The sequence below is a fragment of the Panthera onca genome, chromosome C1 (assembly GCF_046562875.1).
Source record: "Panthera onca isolate mPanOnc1 chromosome C1, mPanOnc1 haplotype 2, whole genome shotgun sequence".
NCBI lineage: Eukaryota > Metazoa > Chordata > Mammalia > Carnivora > Felidae > Panthera > Panthera onca.
In genome coordinates, this window is record NC_138346.1 from 72,563,560 (window position 1) to 72,580,727 (window position 17,168).

Sequence of the window (17,168 nt, forward strand, 5' to 3'; positions counted from 1 at the left end):
TAAGAGTACACTTACCTTGATGATCCCTGAGTACTGTATAGAATTTTTGAATCACTATATTGTTCACTTGAAACTAATATAACACTGTATTTTAACTATACTAGAATTAAAATTTTTTTAAATAAAATAAAATTAAAATGTTAAGCATAAAAACAAAAGCTTTGAAAAGAAATAAAAATTAGCACAAACAATCCCAAATCAAAAATTTGTTAAAAGGAGTGCCTGGCTGGCTGGGTTGGTGGAGCATGTGACTCTTGATCTTGGGGTTGTAAGTTCAAGCCCACGTTAGAGATTACTTAAAAATAAAATCTAAAAGAGAATGTTAAAAAAATTTTTAAATATGTAAAAATATTTTTATGTGAAACACTGATCTTTTATTTTCTGAAATTTCATTATATTTTTATATGTTTTTTTAAAATATGTTAAAGCCTTTACCTTTGTTACTTGTGAATGAGTTTGATATATTTAACAAATCATTTAGTAAATTGAAGGTTAGCTCTTAGTAAATTGATTTTTGGTAAGGTGGCCTGATATCTAGAAGATTCTCACCACTTGATTAAGACCTGTTTGATACTTGGAATTAAGTGATAAACTATATACACTCATAAACTAAGATATACACATATAGGTATAATATATATACATATATCCAGCTGTAAATCTGAGAACCTGTATATCACTGAAGTGTGCACAAAGAAGGTCTATGCTATAGCCTATGACAAGCTCTAAGTTGTTATAGGTAACGCTTCATTAAGGTGAAAGAAAACAGAAAAAAGTCATTAAGCAATGGATGAAAAACATGTTACAGAAGAGGAGCAAATGTACATTATCCTCCAAATCAAGGAAAGAATATAACACTAAAACTTAAAAGAAAATTCTATAAACATTTTCAATATCTGCTATAAGTTAGAAAGTATGATTTTGATAACAGTTGAGCAGAAAACCCAAAGTAGAATAGAAAAATGTTAAGATTGGGTAAAAAGGGAGTTAAGTAATATCAGGAAAGATTTTGAGGAAATTAAAATTTCTCTGATGGAATTTAAGTCTTTATTAGTGGCAATATGTACCCAAATGACCATGCAAACAAATCATTGATGTAATCTTGAAATTTCCCTGTAAGCGGAAGAAAAGAAGAATATATGCAATGATATTATTTTTTAAACATATCCAACTTAGGTATGTTACAAAATAAGCAACTAGAAAATGAGCAAAAATCAAACATATTTATGAAGATTTTTAAATCTAAGAATTCCAGTTAAATAATTCAGCTAATCTAAGAAGAATCAACAGAGAATCATTCTTTTTAACTTTTTTTAAAATGTTTTATTTACTTTTGAGAGAGAGAGAGAGAGAGACTAGCAGGGGAGGGGCAGAGAGAGAGGGAGACACAGAATCCGAAGCAGGCTCTAGGCTCTGAGCTGTCAGCACAGAGCCTGACGCAGGGCTTGAATCCACAGACTGTGAGATCATGACCCAAGCTGAAGTCAAGACGCTTAACTGACTGAGCTACCCAGGTACCCCTAACAGAGAACAATTCTTAAATCCACCTGACTGTATTTTTGAATTATAATAAGAATAGACACTCGGAAGAGTCATGTTACCTATAAGGAAATAAAATTTAATTTCCATTAATTATTAAGCAGTCTTAGAGCACCTGGCTGGCTCGGTCTGTAGAACATGCGACTCTTGATCTAGGGTTGTAAGTGTGAGCCCCATGTTGGGTGTAGAGATTACTTAACAGTAAAAGCATAAAAAAATTTTACATGTTTCAGGCTCAATTGAATGGACTCAATTTTTTAACAGTAAAATTCTGTAAGAAATAGAAAATTTTAAGGGGAAAAGATTGATTTAAGAATTTTGTGTTCAACTGATTTGTGTCTCATTTCTAAAAGAAACATAAATATATTCCCAGATTCTTTAAGAGCTTAGAAAATACTTCCCAAACCCCTGCGTTGTCGGGGGCGGGGGGGGGGGGGGACTTTAAAAGACATACTCCTTAACTGAAAGAAGTTTTTAAAAAATCTTTCTAACCACTTCAGTGAAACAGCTATGATGCTTTGTTGTAAACCCAATTGTCGATATGTAATCTTTAGTTGACTTTGAGATTTTATTTTTATTTGAGAGAGAATCCCAAGTAGGCTCACACTGTCAGCACAGAGCCTGATGCATGGCTAGATCCCACGAACTGTGATATCATGACCTGAGCTGGGATGCTCAACTGACTGAGCCACCCAGGCACCCCTCCTATTTACTTTTCTTGAACAAACTAAGCATGCTTTCACTACAGGACCTTTGCAAATCTCGTTCCCTCTGCCTGGGAAGCTCTTCCCCTATATGTCTACATGCCTTATTCACTCACTTCTTTTTAGGTTTTTGCCCAAATATCTTATTAGTGGGGCCCTTTTTCACTATTCCTAGACCTACTTATACATCTTGCCTCTACTATTTTTTCTCCATAATACTTGTTATAGTCATATATAACAGGAATCTGCAAAGTATGGCCAGTGAGTTAAATCTTACTTACTGTCTGTTTTTGTACGTAAGATTTTCTCAGGAGACAGCTATGCCTGCCTTTTTAACATTGTCTGTGGCTGTTTTTTTTAATTTTTATTTTTCACTGTAAGAGTTGGGAGATTGCAACAGAGATGCATGGCCCACAAAGCCTAAAACATTTACTGTTTGGCCCTTGATAGAGGAAGTTTGCTGACCCTGGTACATACTGTGTTTGCTTGTTTGTTTATTGCCTATCTCTCCTTACAAGAAAGTAAGCCCTATAAGGCAGGTTTACTTTTTTCATTGCTGCATCCCTAGCATCTATAATAATACCTGACATATAAATAGAATTTCAGTAAGAATTTCTCAAACAATTAAACGACTGAATGAAACAAAAGACCTGGTATAGTATAGTAATTAAAGGAGGTATGAAAAGATTTTAGTAAAGACAAAAATTCCTCTAGATATAAGCTTTGGTATTATGTGTCAAACCATCTAAATATAACAAATATGCTTTCAATTAACTATGTTTTCAGTTAAGAGGCTTTGTGTAGGGGTCCTGGGTGGCTCAGTTGGTTAAGCATCCGACTTAGGCTCAGGTCATGATCTTCTGGTCTGTGAGTTTGAGCTCTGTGTTGGGTTCTGTGCTGCCAGTTCGGAGCCTGGAGCCTGCTTTGGATTCTGTGTCTCCCTCTGTCTCTGCCCCTCCCCTGCTCACACTCTCTCTCTCAAAAATAAATGAACATTAAAAATTGTTTTAAAAAGAGGCTTTTGTGTAAAGATGGTAGAAAGAAGCTACAGAATTTCATTCTTCTGATAGTTAATGATATGAGCTACAACAATTAAAAAAAAGCGGAGGGCACCTGAGTGGCCCAGTCAGTTAAGCGTCAGTTAAGTCCAACTCTTGATTTCGACTCAGGTCATTATCTCGTGATTCATGAGGTTGGGCTCCACGCTGACAGTGCAGAGCCTGCTTGGGGTTCTCTCTCTCCCTCTCTGCTCTTGTGCCACTTGCTTTCTCACTCTCTATCAAAACAAATAAATAAACATTAAAAAAATGAAAGTAAGAACCAGAAGAAAACCCAAAACAAAACAAAATGTTCACTAGCAGTAACCAGAAATGAGAAACAGGGTGGAATCTCATATCATACATTTCAAAAGATGATAGCAAGGGAAAGAAACAAAAGATTTGTTGAAGCACAGTGTGGTGCCCAACCTTACATCTACTCCCTAAAAGCTTCCCTTAATCTCAAGATTAATGATGATCTTGAGATTCATCACTGATACACTTATAATAGTAGAGAATAGATGTATAGTGTCTCAATATATTATTCTCTTTCTTAGTAAGCAGAAATAGAAACAGCTGCTGGGAAGAGATGACTGAAAGGTGAAACGTGAAGGGTAGGGTAATTTTGAGGCAGAAACAGAGGCTTGAAGACTCCTAAACTAAAGGAATAATCTGAATCCTAAGGGCTGTGTCCCTCAGAATAAAGATACGTTTCCTCCCCTCAGTAGTTAAGGTGAACTTCCAAGAAAATCTCAGTGAACTTGACTTAATTCCTCCAACAAAAGCTGCACATAAAAGCTGCAACAAAAGCTCTAGATGAGGAACACCTGGCTGGCTCAGTTAGTAGGCCATGTGACTCTATATTGGAGTTGTGAGTTTGAGCCCCACATTAGGTATAAGAGATTACCTTAAAAAAAAAAAAAAGCTCCTTCTGAATTGTCTCCCTCTCCTTATAGTTTAACCATAATAAATACCTCAGTGTTCATAATTTTTTTCCCCTCTTTTAAAAGATCCAGGTTGGGGCGCCTGGGTGGCTCAGTCAGTTAAGTGTCCAATTTCCACTAAGGTCATTATCTCAGGATTCATGAGTTTGAGCCCATATTGGGGCTCTGTGCTGACAGCTCAGAGCCTGGAACCTGCTTCGGATTCTGTGTCTCCCTCTCTCTCTGCCCCTGCCCTCTCTCTCTCTCTCTCTCTCTCTCTTAAAAATAAACATTAAAAAATTTTTTTAAAATCCAGTTTATATTACCTTGTTTGCAGGTGATTTCTGTCATTTGTTTTGTATCTCAGGAGGATAATTTTTCTCTCTCTTTTGGATTGTCTTTCTTCAATAAAGAATGGAAGAAAGGTTATAAATATATAGGGGGAAAGAGTGAGATCATAAAAAGTAATTTGAATTCATTTGGGCTAGGGATATTTTAATATCTTTGACTCTTTTTAAAGAAAAAACAAACTAATGACATTTTTTGTAAACTATTCTGGTAAAATAGTAAAAGCTTCCCAGAATAAACACAAAATATTACTTTCCAGTATTTTTGTCTCTAAAAGTGAAGACACTAAAGCTAAGAAAGTATTAATTAAGTGTTGCACTCCTCAGAGCAAAAAAGCAGTTATAAGCCACACATTTTCCAAGCTTATTAAACAAGCAACAAAATAATAAATATTATGTCTGGGAATAAGTCAGAATGAACTTTTGGCAATATTCCTTTAATGTGATACATTTGGACACTATACTATTAATGATATACAGTATGAATGCACAGTTACTCTAACATGTACATGCTAATAGATACTTGGCTTTACAGTTGGATGAAACCTTTTATGTGAAGAGTATGAATGAGCTTTTTACCTATGTGCAGTTCACTTATGAGAGTGAAATGCTTGACAACTTTTTTAAGGTCAGTGAAAATCCATGTTAAAGAGGAAGAAATTGAAAAAATTTGGATCACAATTAGATTTTGAGCCAAAAAAATGTCCTGGAAAAGGTGTGTTGGAATCTATATTGATAGACTGAAAGCTGTAGGACAAGGAACAACATTACTATACTAAAGAGTTGACACTTGAATATTATTTCTTATATTGCATTATTCCCAGGGCACAATTGTCTGTAAACAATATGGACTGATCTGATTCTGTTTTTATTTTTTTTATTTTTTTTATTTTTTCTTAAAGTGAGTTCCATGCCCAGCATGGGGCTTGAAGTCACAATCAGGAGATCAAGAGTCATATGCTGTATTAACTGAGCCAGCCAGGTGCCTGTTGATTCAGTTTTTAATAGGAGTGAAGGGGACACCGGTTGGCTCAGTAGAGGATCCAACTCCTCATCTCAGGGTTGTGAGTTCAAGCCCTATGCTGGGCCTGGAGTCTATTTAAAGAAAAATAACAATAATAAGATGACTAACAAAATATAAGGGAAGTAGTGAAAATTATGCTTAGGATTGAATTTTGGTCCTAGAATATATATGTTTCAGGATGCTGTGAAAATAAATGAGGGGCGAATATAAAACCCTGGTTTTCAAACTTGAAACATGTTGACCATAAGTTGGGAAGGGAGTCACATGAATGTTTGAAATCAGATAGGATATAAAAATATTTCTTCCTGGGGCGCCTGCGTGGCTTAGTCGGTTGAGTGTCCCAACTTGATTTTGGCTCAGATCATGATCTTATGGGTCATGAGTTCCAGTGTCATGTCAGGCTCCACACTGGTGGTATGGAGTCTGCTTGGTATTTTCTTTCTCTCTCTGCACCCCACCTCAAAATAAATAAAAAACTTAAAAAAAAATTTCTTCCTGATCCAGAAAACACTACTTCTGTGATTTTTAGAGGGCTTGCCCAAATGGCATGTGTCAGTACCTTGAATACTTTGAAACTATCCTTCAGAGCTAAATTATAAAGTTTAATGCTGTAAATTATACATCAAGATAAACTGTAATGCAAAGAAGGCTTAATTACTATGAGATTGACTCATACACATTTTTCTTCCCCCATCTCTACCCAGAGAAAATATCTAATGTGCACTTATTTTACTTTGAATACCTTTGTTAGATTATTTATCACATTGTATCAGATATTTTAGATTATTGATTCTCTCAATTGGATTGTGCATTCCTCAAGGGCTAGTAGCCATTATGGTCCTCTCCAACAGAGATGTGGTGGTAAATCTGGGAAAATTATTTGAATAAATTTCAAATAATAAAATATATAATACTGTATTGTCAAATAGATATAGCCAGTTTATTTTCACAGAATGCTCTCATTGATTTTACCAAACTCTTGTGTCTGTAGCCAACCTGTAGTTGAAATTGCTGAAGAATGTCGTTCTGACATAAATGGCCGTTGATACTTTTGTTTAAGTGAATAAGATTAAAAAAAAAAAAAACTTGTTCATCAATGATGTGAGTGACTTCTTGCTAACTTGTTAATAGGTTTCAAATATTAGAAGATTGTTATTTTCCCATTTTTTCTGTTATTCCAATGTAACATGTAAGTTTAATTTGCATTAACATTTTTCCATTAACTTCTTAAGTCTAGACTTAGCAAAAAAAACACATTGTTACGCACTGATATGTTGTGTTTGCCAGTTTCCATTGTGTAAATGTTCCCGTCATGGTCCATCTCAAGCTACCAATGTGCCATCACTGAACACAGAGTTGGGAAGAGATGAGAGGTAGCACACAACTACTTGTAGTTTTTGTTGTTGTTGTTGTTGATTTGTTTTTGCTGTACTACAGCAAACATAAATAACCTGAAGTACACCTATGATAGTAAAGCATAATAAAATAAGAAGTGATGAGTTTTGAGTGTTTGTGTTTAATATTGTTTACTTGATTTTTAAGTTTGAAAATATTTATTTTTGGTAATGACTGTGTTGAAAAACCAACTTGCGGGGCACCTGGGTGGCTCAGTCAGTTGAGCATCCAACTTTGGTTCAGGTCACGATCTTGCAATTTATGAGTTCAAGCCCCATGTCAGGCTCTGTGCTGACAGCTCAGAGCCTGGAGCTTGCTTCAGATTCTGTCTCCCCTTCTCTCTGTCCCTCTCATGCTCATGCTCTCTCTCTCTCTGTTTCTCAATAATAGATAAACGTTAAAAAAATAAATAAAAAAATAAAAAAAAAAGAAAAGCCAACGTGCAAATTTCCTGAAAAGTTTACTTTGTCATGAGTTAGTATGAGTTGGATTCAACATGTGGCGGCCCCTGGAGTGCTGCTGGGCATAATATATACAATCTTATATGATTGACTTGCATGAGCAAGAGTCTAACTGAATAAATTCAATCAACTTAATTATATTTATCACTACACCCTTGGCCTTCATGGAGGACTGCTATGGAAACCATATAAATATTGTTTATACATTCGTTATAAAATTTTGTTTGATGTTATTCCATTATTTTAAGTTCATCTTACTAAATTGGTAAGAAACTAGAACAAACAATCCTAAAATTTGTATGGAACCACAGAAAACCCCAAATAGCTAAAGTGATATTGAAGAAGAAAACCAAAGTGGGAGGCATCACAATCCCAGACTTTAGCCTCCACTACAAAGCTGTAATTATCAAGACAGTATGGTATTGGCACAAGAACAGACACATAGGCCAATGTAATAGAATAGAGAACCCAGAATTGGACCCACAAATGTATGCCCAACTAATCTTTGACAAATCAGGAAAGAGTATCCAACAGAAAAAAGACAGTCTCTTTAGCAAATGGTACTGAGAGAACTGGACAACAACATACAGAAAAATGAAACTAGACCACCTACACCATACACAAAAATAAACTCAAAATGGATGAAAGACCTAAATGTGAGACACAGGAAACCATCAAAACCCTAGAGGATAAAACAGGCAACAACCTCTTTGACATCAGCCACTGCAATTTCTTACTCAACACATCTCCAAAGGCAAAGGAATTAAAAGCAAAAATGAACTATTGGGACCTCATGAAGATAAAAAGCTTCTGCACTGCAAAGGAAACAGTCAACAAAACTAAAAGGCAACCAATGGAATGGGAAAGATATTTGCAAATGACTTATCGGATAAAGGGCTAGTATCCAAAATCTATAAAGAACTCACCAAACTCTACACCCAAAAACCAAATAATCCAGTGAAGAAATGGGCAGAAGACATGAATAGATACTTTTCTAAGAAGACATCCAGATGATCAACAGACACATGAAATGATGCTCAGTGTCACTCATCATCAGGGAAATACAAATCAAAGCCACACTGAGATACTACCTCACACTGATCAGAGTGGCTAAAATGAACAAATCAGGAGACTACAGATGCTGGAGAGATGTGGAGAAACGGGAACCCGCTTGCACTGTTGGTGGGAATGCAAACTGGTACAGCCACTCTGGAAAACAGTGTGGAGGTTCCTCAAAAAACTAAAAATAGAACTACCCTATGACCCAGCAATAGCACTGCTAGGAATTTACCCAAGGGATACAGGAGTGCTGATGCATAGGGGCATATGTACCCCAATGTTTATAGCAGCATTTTCAACAATAGCCAAATTATGGAAAAAGCCTAAATGTCCATCAACTGACGAATGGATAAAGAAGATGTGGTTTATATATACAATGGAATACAACTTGGCAATGAGAAAGAATGAAATGATGCCATTTGGTATTATGGTAAGTGAAATAAGTCAGTCAGAGAAAGACAGATGTCATATGTTTTCACTCATATGTGGATCTTGAGAAACTTAACAGAAGACCATGGGCAAAGGGAAGGTGAAAAAAAAAGTTACAAACAGAGAGGGAGAGAGGCAAACCATAAGAGACTTTTACATATAAGAGAACAAACTGAAGGTTGATGGGGGTGGGGGAGAGGGGAAAGTGGGTGATGGACATTGAGGAGGGCACTTGTTGGGATGAGCTCTTGGTGTTGTATGTAAGCCAATTTAACAATAAATTATATTTAAATAAATAAATAAATAAATAAAATAAGTTGTAAGTTTCTTATTTACCAGATAAGGAGAATGGTATTATATTCCCTCTTTGTTTTTTCTGCCTTGAAGCTCACAGGTTAATTGTGTACTTGAACAGTAACCATTAGTACAGGCCAATAACATTTTTTAACAATGTTTATTTATTTATTTTGAGAGAAAGAGTGCAGGATGAGCAGGGGGAGGGGCAGAGAGAGAATCCCAAATAGGCCCCATGCTGTCAACATGGAGCCCAACATGGGGGGCTCCATCCCAAGAACCGTGAGATCATGACCTGAGCCAAAATCAAGAAACAGATGCTTAACTGACTGAGCCACCCAGGCACCCAGACCAGTAACATTTTTAAGCTTCTTTTGTAAAAAATGAAATCTAACGTTGAAATCTTTGTATATATAGACACACACATACATGCAGATATATAGCAGTATATATTGCAACACAATTTCAAATTAGATTCCCAAAGGCACATTTGGTAGGAAATGTTGAATAAATTCTTGTTTCCTTTATTTACCAGTTTTCAAAATTATGAGTTGGTTCCTGGCATCCTTCAAAGATGAAAAATGAGATTTTTAAAAGAGTATCATTATAAATTTATATATTAAGATATATTTATGTTTCATTCCATTGTAGTTGTTCAAATTGTCTCATCTTTGGCCAGTGGGAGTCACTTCTATTTGTCCTCTTTAAATTGTTTCTCTAGTCCTTTTAGCATGAAGCCAGTAATCTGGATAGTTTCCATGCTTAATGGTGTAATAGGGTATTCTAGGCTTATCTTGGACATTTCCTATCCTGAACCTGGAATCAGCCTTGACATCAAGGAATTCTTTTCAGGGCAAATGGTGTTTAGAGACTATAATATGGGTACACAGGTGTGTGCTTGTTGCTTCTGCAATGGTCCCTGTTTTTAAGGCTTTTACAGTGAGCAAAACTAAGAAGTATATATTTTTAAATATAAAATATGTAATGAGTTCATTTATATATCCTAATTCAGGATCAGAGTTCAAATTCAGGATCAGAGAGTTCATGTAACTCATTCATTTTATATGTTTCTTTTTTGTCCCGTAGCAAAAATTAATTTTTAAAAACACTAACTTTGCTGTTTGCAAAACATCCATTTGCTTTATCTCAGACTGTGCATGCAACAATATTACAGTAACAACACCAGTTCATACCACAAAAATATGGTTAGTGATAGCAATTTAAGTTCCTGTTTTGTTGCTGCTTTCAAGTTATTTTTTAGTTTATATCCTATGAGGGATATGCTGTTAAATTACTGTTTGTGTGTGGTTTTTAAAAATTATTGTATGTAGGGGCACCTGGGTGGTTCAGTCAGTTAAGTGTCAGACTTCTCTCAGGTAATGATCTCATGGTGCATGAGTTTGTGCCTGCATCAGGCTATCTGCTTCCAGCACAGCCCCTGCTTTGGATCCTCTGTCCCACTTTCTCTCTGCCCCTCCCCCACTTATTCTCATTCTGTCTCTGTCTCTCAAAAATAAATAAATAAACTTAAAAAAATTATTGTATGTAAAGGCATTTGAAATATTCTCTGTATGGAACTCCATATGCAATCAAGTTCATTCATTTCATTAACTTTCATTTAATGGGAGTGTTTTTAAGTTTAATTTGTTTTTGTTTTCTAATTATGTAAATTACTTTATATGGTTCTAAAATCACATCTACAAAACAAGTCTTATGTGAAAACTTCCTACTATTCTGTATTTTCTACCTTGTTCCTTTTCTCCTTATAGGTGATCATGTTTTTAAAGTTTTGACTTTTTTCCTTTCATTTAAAAAATTAGGTAAATATATGTAAGAATGGTAGCATACCGTTGATGTTTTTATCCACCTTGCTTTTTTTTTTGTTTTACTTAATATATTCGGTAGGTGTGAAATACTTCATACTATATACATTCCTTCCTTATTTATTTTTAAAACTTGCATGGGGCACCTGTGTGGCTCAGTCTGTTAAGTGTCTGACTTCAGCTGAGGTCATGATCTCACAGCTTATGGGATTGAGCCCCACCTTGGGCTCTGTGTTGACAGCTCAGAGCCTGGAGCCTGCTTCAGATTCTGTGTCTCCCTCTCTCTCTGCCCCTCCCCCGCTCATGCTCTGTCTCTCTTTCTCAAAAATAAACATTAAAAAAAATTTTTTTTAATTAAAAAAAATTGCATAATACTGTGCATGTACCATAATTAACTCAACCATTTCCCTATGATGAACATTTGGGTTATTTTCCACACTTTAGCGGTAACAAACAATGCTTCAGTGAATATCTTCTTATATCTATTTTATATTTTTGTCAGTGTTGATCAGATTCTTGGAAATGGGTTTTGCTAGTCAGAAAAGAAATGCATATGTTACTTTGCTAGATACTGTCAAATTCTCTGTTGTTGGGGATTTTACGTCTTTCACTCCAATAAGCATATTTTAGAGGGTCCTTTTCCCCACAAGTGCCTTTCTAACAAGTTGTGAAACTTGGATTTTTGCCAACTTGTTGGGTGAGAAATAGTATCTCGGTGATTCTTCTTCTTCTTTTTTTTAATGTTTATTTTTGAGAGAGAGAGAGAGATGAGCGGGGAGGGGCAGAGTTTCTCTGCTGCTGACAGCAGAGAGCCTGATGCAGGGCTCAAACTTAGGAACCATGAGGTCATGACCTGAGCCAAGTCAGATGCTTAACTGACTGAGCCACCCAGACACTCCTATCTCAGTGATTCTTAATTTGTGTTTCTCTTATCAGCGAGGTTGAGGATATTTCTGTGTAAGGGGCATTTGCATTTATTTTTGTTAAAATATCTGTTCATATCTCTTGCCATTTTTCTATCAGGGTGTTGGTCTTTTATTCATTTTTAGATACTCTTTATATATAGGGTTATTCCATTATCTCATATAAGTTAAAATATTTTTTTAAGCTTCTCATTTGTCATTGTTCTTAACTTGTGGTATTTTTTCTTTTCTTTTTTTTTTGCCATATAAAACCTTTTTCTTTAAGTGCCATATAAACCTTTTTAGTTTCATGTATTTGAATGTATTTTATGTATTGCCAGTATTTCACATTATTGCATTTAGTTTTAACCATTACTAGAGATGTTTTCCCTACCCTCCAATTATAGAAGGATTGACCCATAAATTCTCCTAGTACTGATGTGGTTCAAATTTTTATATTTAAGTATCTGTTCTTTTTAAAATTCATTTTTAGAATAGATCCCAATTCATCTCTTATGACTACCCAGATATCCCAATACCACTTATTAAGAAGTCCATTTCTTCCTCACTGCTTTGAGATTCAGCTTTTATCTATGTTAAATTTCCATATGCACCTGGGTCAATTTCTCAATTTTCTATTACGTTTCATTGGTCTTTTTCTCAGGTGCCAAGGCCAAATGTAAATTATAAAGGCCACATATATAGCATATTTTAGTATCCGATGTGGGACCTCCACACACACTTTCAATGCTCTTCTTTTTCAGGGCTTTTTTTTTCTTCCAACTGAATTTTATAATCAATTTTATAATACTGTTCTTAATTAGGAGTGTTTATCTGAAGCACTGTCAGAGTTCTTTTAAAAAGGAAAAGAAGTACTTGGTTTCCACCCTAGACCTACTGAATCTCTTGATATTGTCCCTGGGCATGTACATTGAAAAAACAACAACAAAAAAACCTTTGCAATGGATTCTGATAATTCCATTAAAAATGGCCTTACAAATGACTCTACCATTTATCCGGTTTTTTAAGCCAGAAATCCCACTAGTCTTCCTTCAGTCCTTCCTCTCCTTTAACTCTATGTGTTTTCAGTTGGTCACCAAATCCACATTTTCCTCAAAAATATCTGACTTTGAATCTCTAATGCCACTGTCTTTTACTGTCTTTCTCATGGACCGTTACATACTACAGTCTATCATTTGCACTAGACAATGCACCTAGACAGTTGCTGCTCCCTAAAAACAAGGTTGATCATGTCACTCCTTTGCTCACCTTTGTTGGCGCTCAGAATAAATTCAGCCATCTTACCATGGTATGTATCAGGCCTTTCACTCTCAGATCCTACCCTCCTTTTCCTACTTCATCCCTGATACACCTCACACTGAAATTCCTGTTGCACTGGTATTCTCACTAGTGGATGGGCACCAGACTTAGTAGCTCTTTGTATTTAAACTTATGGTTTCTTTTACTTAGGATCTGCCCCTTCCCAAATAGCTGGTAAGCTGTCAGTTTTTGAGATGCAGTTCAAATGGCATCCCTTTGATAAAGCTCTTTTTTAGACTCACAGTCAGAATTAGTTGCCCCATCCTCTTTATTCTAACAAAACTTCATTATTTGTATCTTTATAATATGATTTATGTGAGTCTCTAATCTCCCAGGAATTTCACACTTTCAACATCAACCAGAATATGAGCTTTTCATGTTTTTCCAGCCTGTAGCAGAGCGCATAGCATATAGCGAGCACTCAAATGTTTGTTCAATGAATGAAAACAAATAACTCTTCATTAGTTTGTACTGATTGAAACTGAAACAAGACATGACAGTGGCCAGCTTGTTCCACTATTGAGATCTCTCATTCGTTTGGCTTTTTGTAGTCAGCCTTTATAGAATTTGTTCTCTGTACATGTCAATTCCTTACTCTTTGAAGATCCATGTATTATACCCATAGTAATAAATTTGATACCTGACCATCTTTATCTCTATATCTACCTATTTAAGAAGTTCTATTTTGATCCTAAAAATAGATGCTACTTTACAGAAGAAAGTGCAAAATTTACATCTAGTGGTGGCATATAGTGGTAGCATGGGTTAGGTATGTATCATAGATAGAATTTCAGAAATAGTTATCAGTAATATTAGAAAAGATGTGTTTTAAATTTATTTTAGAATTCTGAAGATGAAGTACTAATTTAGATGATGATCTTAGGCAAAGAACTAAGTGCTACTGAAGCCAAATTATTTTATAACTATAGTAATTATCTCCCCACCCCCCAACTCTGTGACTGTGTTGTAATCTCTGAAACAATCAAATGCGATAACATAAAACAAGGAAGGAATCATTAAAAATAAGCACAACTTCATAGTAAGAGGGTATCAAATACTGGCATAATCCAGTTTTAAATTTCTAGTATGCTGTTTTTTAAAAAATCAGTTTTAAATGTATAAATTAGATAATATATTTGAACTCCCAAAAAGCACCAAATTATTTTAAATATATACTTAAATATATAAATTGAAGCTTTTTTTATTGAAATGTAGAAATTCACCTTATGAATTTTAGATGTTAATCTGAGTTTTTCATTTATCCACTGTTTTGTTAATTATTGATTTACATTTAATTGCATTTCAACTCTGAGCATTGCAAAAATATTTTCCAAATTATATAATAAATATATATAGTTTTGATAATAAAATATAAAATATATAGTTTTTAAATATTTTGTAGGCAGTAAAACCAAGTTCTGTATTATCATTACTTTTATCCTTTTTTCTAACATTTTGACAACACTTAAGTCTTATTTTGTGTAAGTTACTTCCATCATTCAACCAAGGAAAAGCTTTGTGTTGTATGTGATGGCAACTTGAGATTATATATACATAGTCTTAAAACTTTTTTTTTTTGGATTATGGTTTTAAAATCACCCAGAGGAATGATAGGAATTTTTAATATGAGTTTTGATTTTTATATAAGTTAGTCATTTTTATTAGAGATGTATCAGTCTTTTCTGTTGATTAGATATATATTCAAAGTAATAAGTGAATTATATCAAATGTTTTTCCCACAGGTTTCTTCTCTAAAAGCAGGCAATATAAATTACATATCCGTATAAAACCTATTGTTTGGAAAACCAATGTGCCATCTTCAACCCAGTATCATTTCAGAATATTACTGTAACCTAAAATTGAAACGTACTTTGCTGTATATTGTTCTTGAAGTATTTAAATATCCTTTGTTATCCAAATTACTCAAGCGTGCCATTTAACTTTAAGAGAAATGTTTAAGAGAATTCTGTATGAAAATTGAGGCAACTTGAATATAGCCCTTTTTAAAAAAATGTTTTCAAAATTGAATACTTTCTCAGTAGTAAATCTAGTGATTAAACTGTCAGAAATGGATTGTTTTGAAATATCAATATTATAATTCTTTATATATAGAATTAGTGAGTTGCCTGGTTTCCTTCCACATGTTTTAAAATACTGTTTATTTGAGTAATGACCACTATTATTTAAAATTCATGAACTTTTTTGCATATTAATTTGGCTGGAATATCTAAATGATAGCATTCATACTTGTATTTTAATCTATGTTTTTCTTCTGGAACATTATTGGTAAATTTTGAGATTGTAGAACTCTTGACCCAGTCATACATGTACAGAGCTTGGCCTCTGAGTTAATTAAATATGAGTTAATAATATATTATAAGGAAATTATTGTCCTTATTACAGTTATTAGGTAGTTACTCAAATTATAGCTTCAAAGGAATGCAGAGCATGGAAAACTCAGGATTAAATTATGCATTTGAACCTTAGGCCAGCTTTTACTGTAGAGACAGTTTTCTGCTAAGAGAGAAATTGTATGTCATTGAAATTAAATGCTTTTCTGGGGATGGAAGGTTCCAGTTTTTAATGAAATTACTGAGTGTGGTGTAGTGAAATGATTAAAATCTGTATTCCGGGAATGTGGCAGGGAAAAAAAATCAATAAGTGCTAGCGCAGCTTTGCTGCTCAATGTGAATCCTGAGAACGAAATAAACTACTACAAAAATAATAATTAAAAACATATCAGCACATTAATTTATTTAGCATCAGTCTCCTGAGACATCATCTTCACTAATTTTTAGCATACATTTTACTGTGTAATGAGCAGCCTTTTTTTCAGATATCCCTATTAGACAGGCAGTATTTCTGCCCTTCCCCCAGTGCTCCTGCATTGCAATCATTGTACTTGCACTTATTATGTTACAAATGACCGAGGTAAGGCTGACATTCTCAGTGCATGCAAAAAGACCTAGTCTGCCAAGCTTTTTTTTCCCTCCTAATGAAGCAGCTTTGTGAAATCTCCCCATGTGTTAATACTAATGAAGATCCTCCAGCACAATTAAAATCACAGCCAGTGGCTGAAGAGGAAACATAAAACAATAGCATCTTTTAAGATACATTTATCCACAAATGTATGGACAAAATACACATATATGGTCAAATTATTCTTCCGTAGCTTGCCTTTCACTTGCTCTTCATCCTGAAAATTAACTCATGAAATTTTTTATTATATGAACTTTGAGATTTTAATGTGTTGTGGGGAAAAAACACTACCTCAGTGGGAAAAAAAAATTATATATCTTCCTGTGTAATAAAACATTAGCCAAAGTTAAGGCTTTTTAAGAATCATTTTTAGGAAGCTATGGGGTGGTGTATCCAGGAGGGAATAGGGTGTGCTTCACCTTTATTTCAACTTTATTGGTTTCAGGATGTTGGAATTGAGGGCTGAGGGAGAAATGGAAGGGTAAACAGAAAGTTGGGAGGAGATTGGGGGGTAGACAAAAAGCATACCTCCTGTGTAGTTTAAAAATGGAGCAATGAGCTACCAGTCTTAACTTGATTCTTTAAAAAATGCTCAATTCCTACAATTAGTTCCCTCCCCCTCCACTTTTTTGACCTCAGAAATTGGAGGGAAAAACTACAATTGAGATTACCCTTTACAGTTTTAATTTATAACTTTAAAACGACTTACTGTTTTAACGTTTTATTTAAATTTATTTCAGTGCATCAACACTACAGCTAGTTTAATTTGCCCGTGTTTGGGCAATAGCGTTTTATCCCGGACCATCTTGCGTCCTGCTTTTTGAGTTCCAAACATCCATGAATTCTTGGCATATTAATTTAGTTGGTTTACAGACTTCAACCGAATTATGAGTTTACGAGAAAAAAAGTTTAGGTGAGAATGATTAATCTAT

General features: G+C 34.6%; 1 protein-coding gene across 20 annotated transcripts in view; it reads left to right on the forward strand.

Annotated features, from left to right (window-relative positions):
• The window catches only part of BAZ2B (bromodomain adjacent to zinc finger domain 2B), a 434,969-nt gene that overhangs the window by 97,641 nt on the left and 320,160 nt on the right, over window positions 1-17,168 (forward strand). The gene's annotated exons all lie outside the window — the stretch shown is intronic.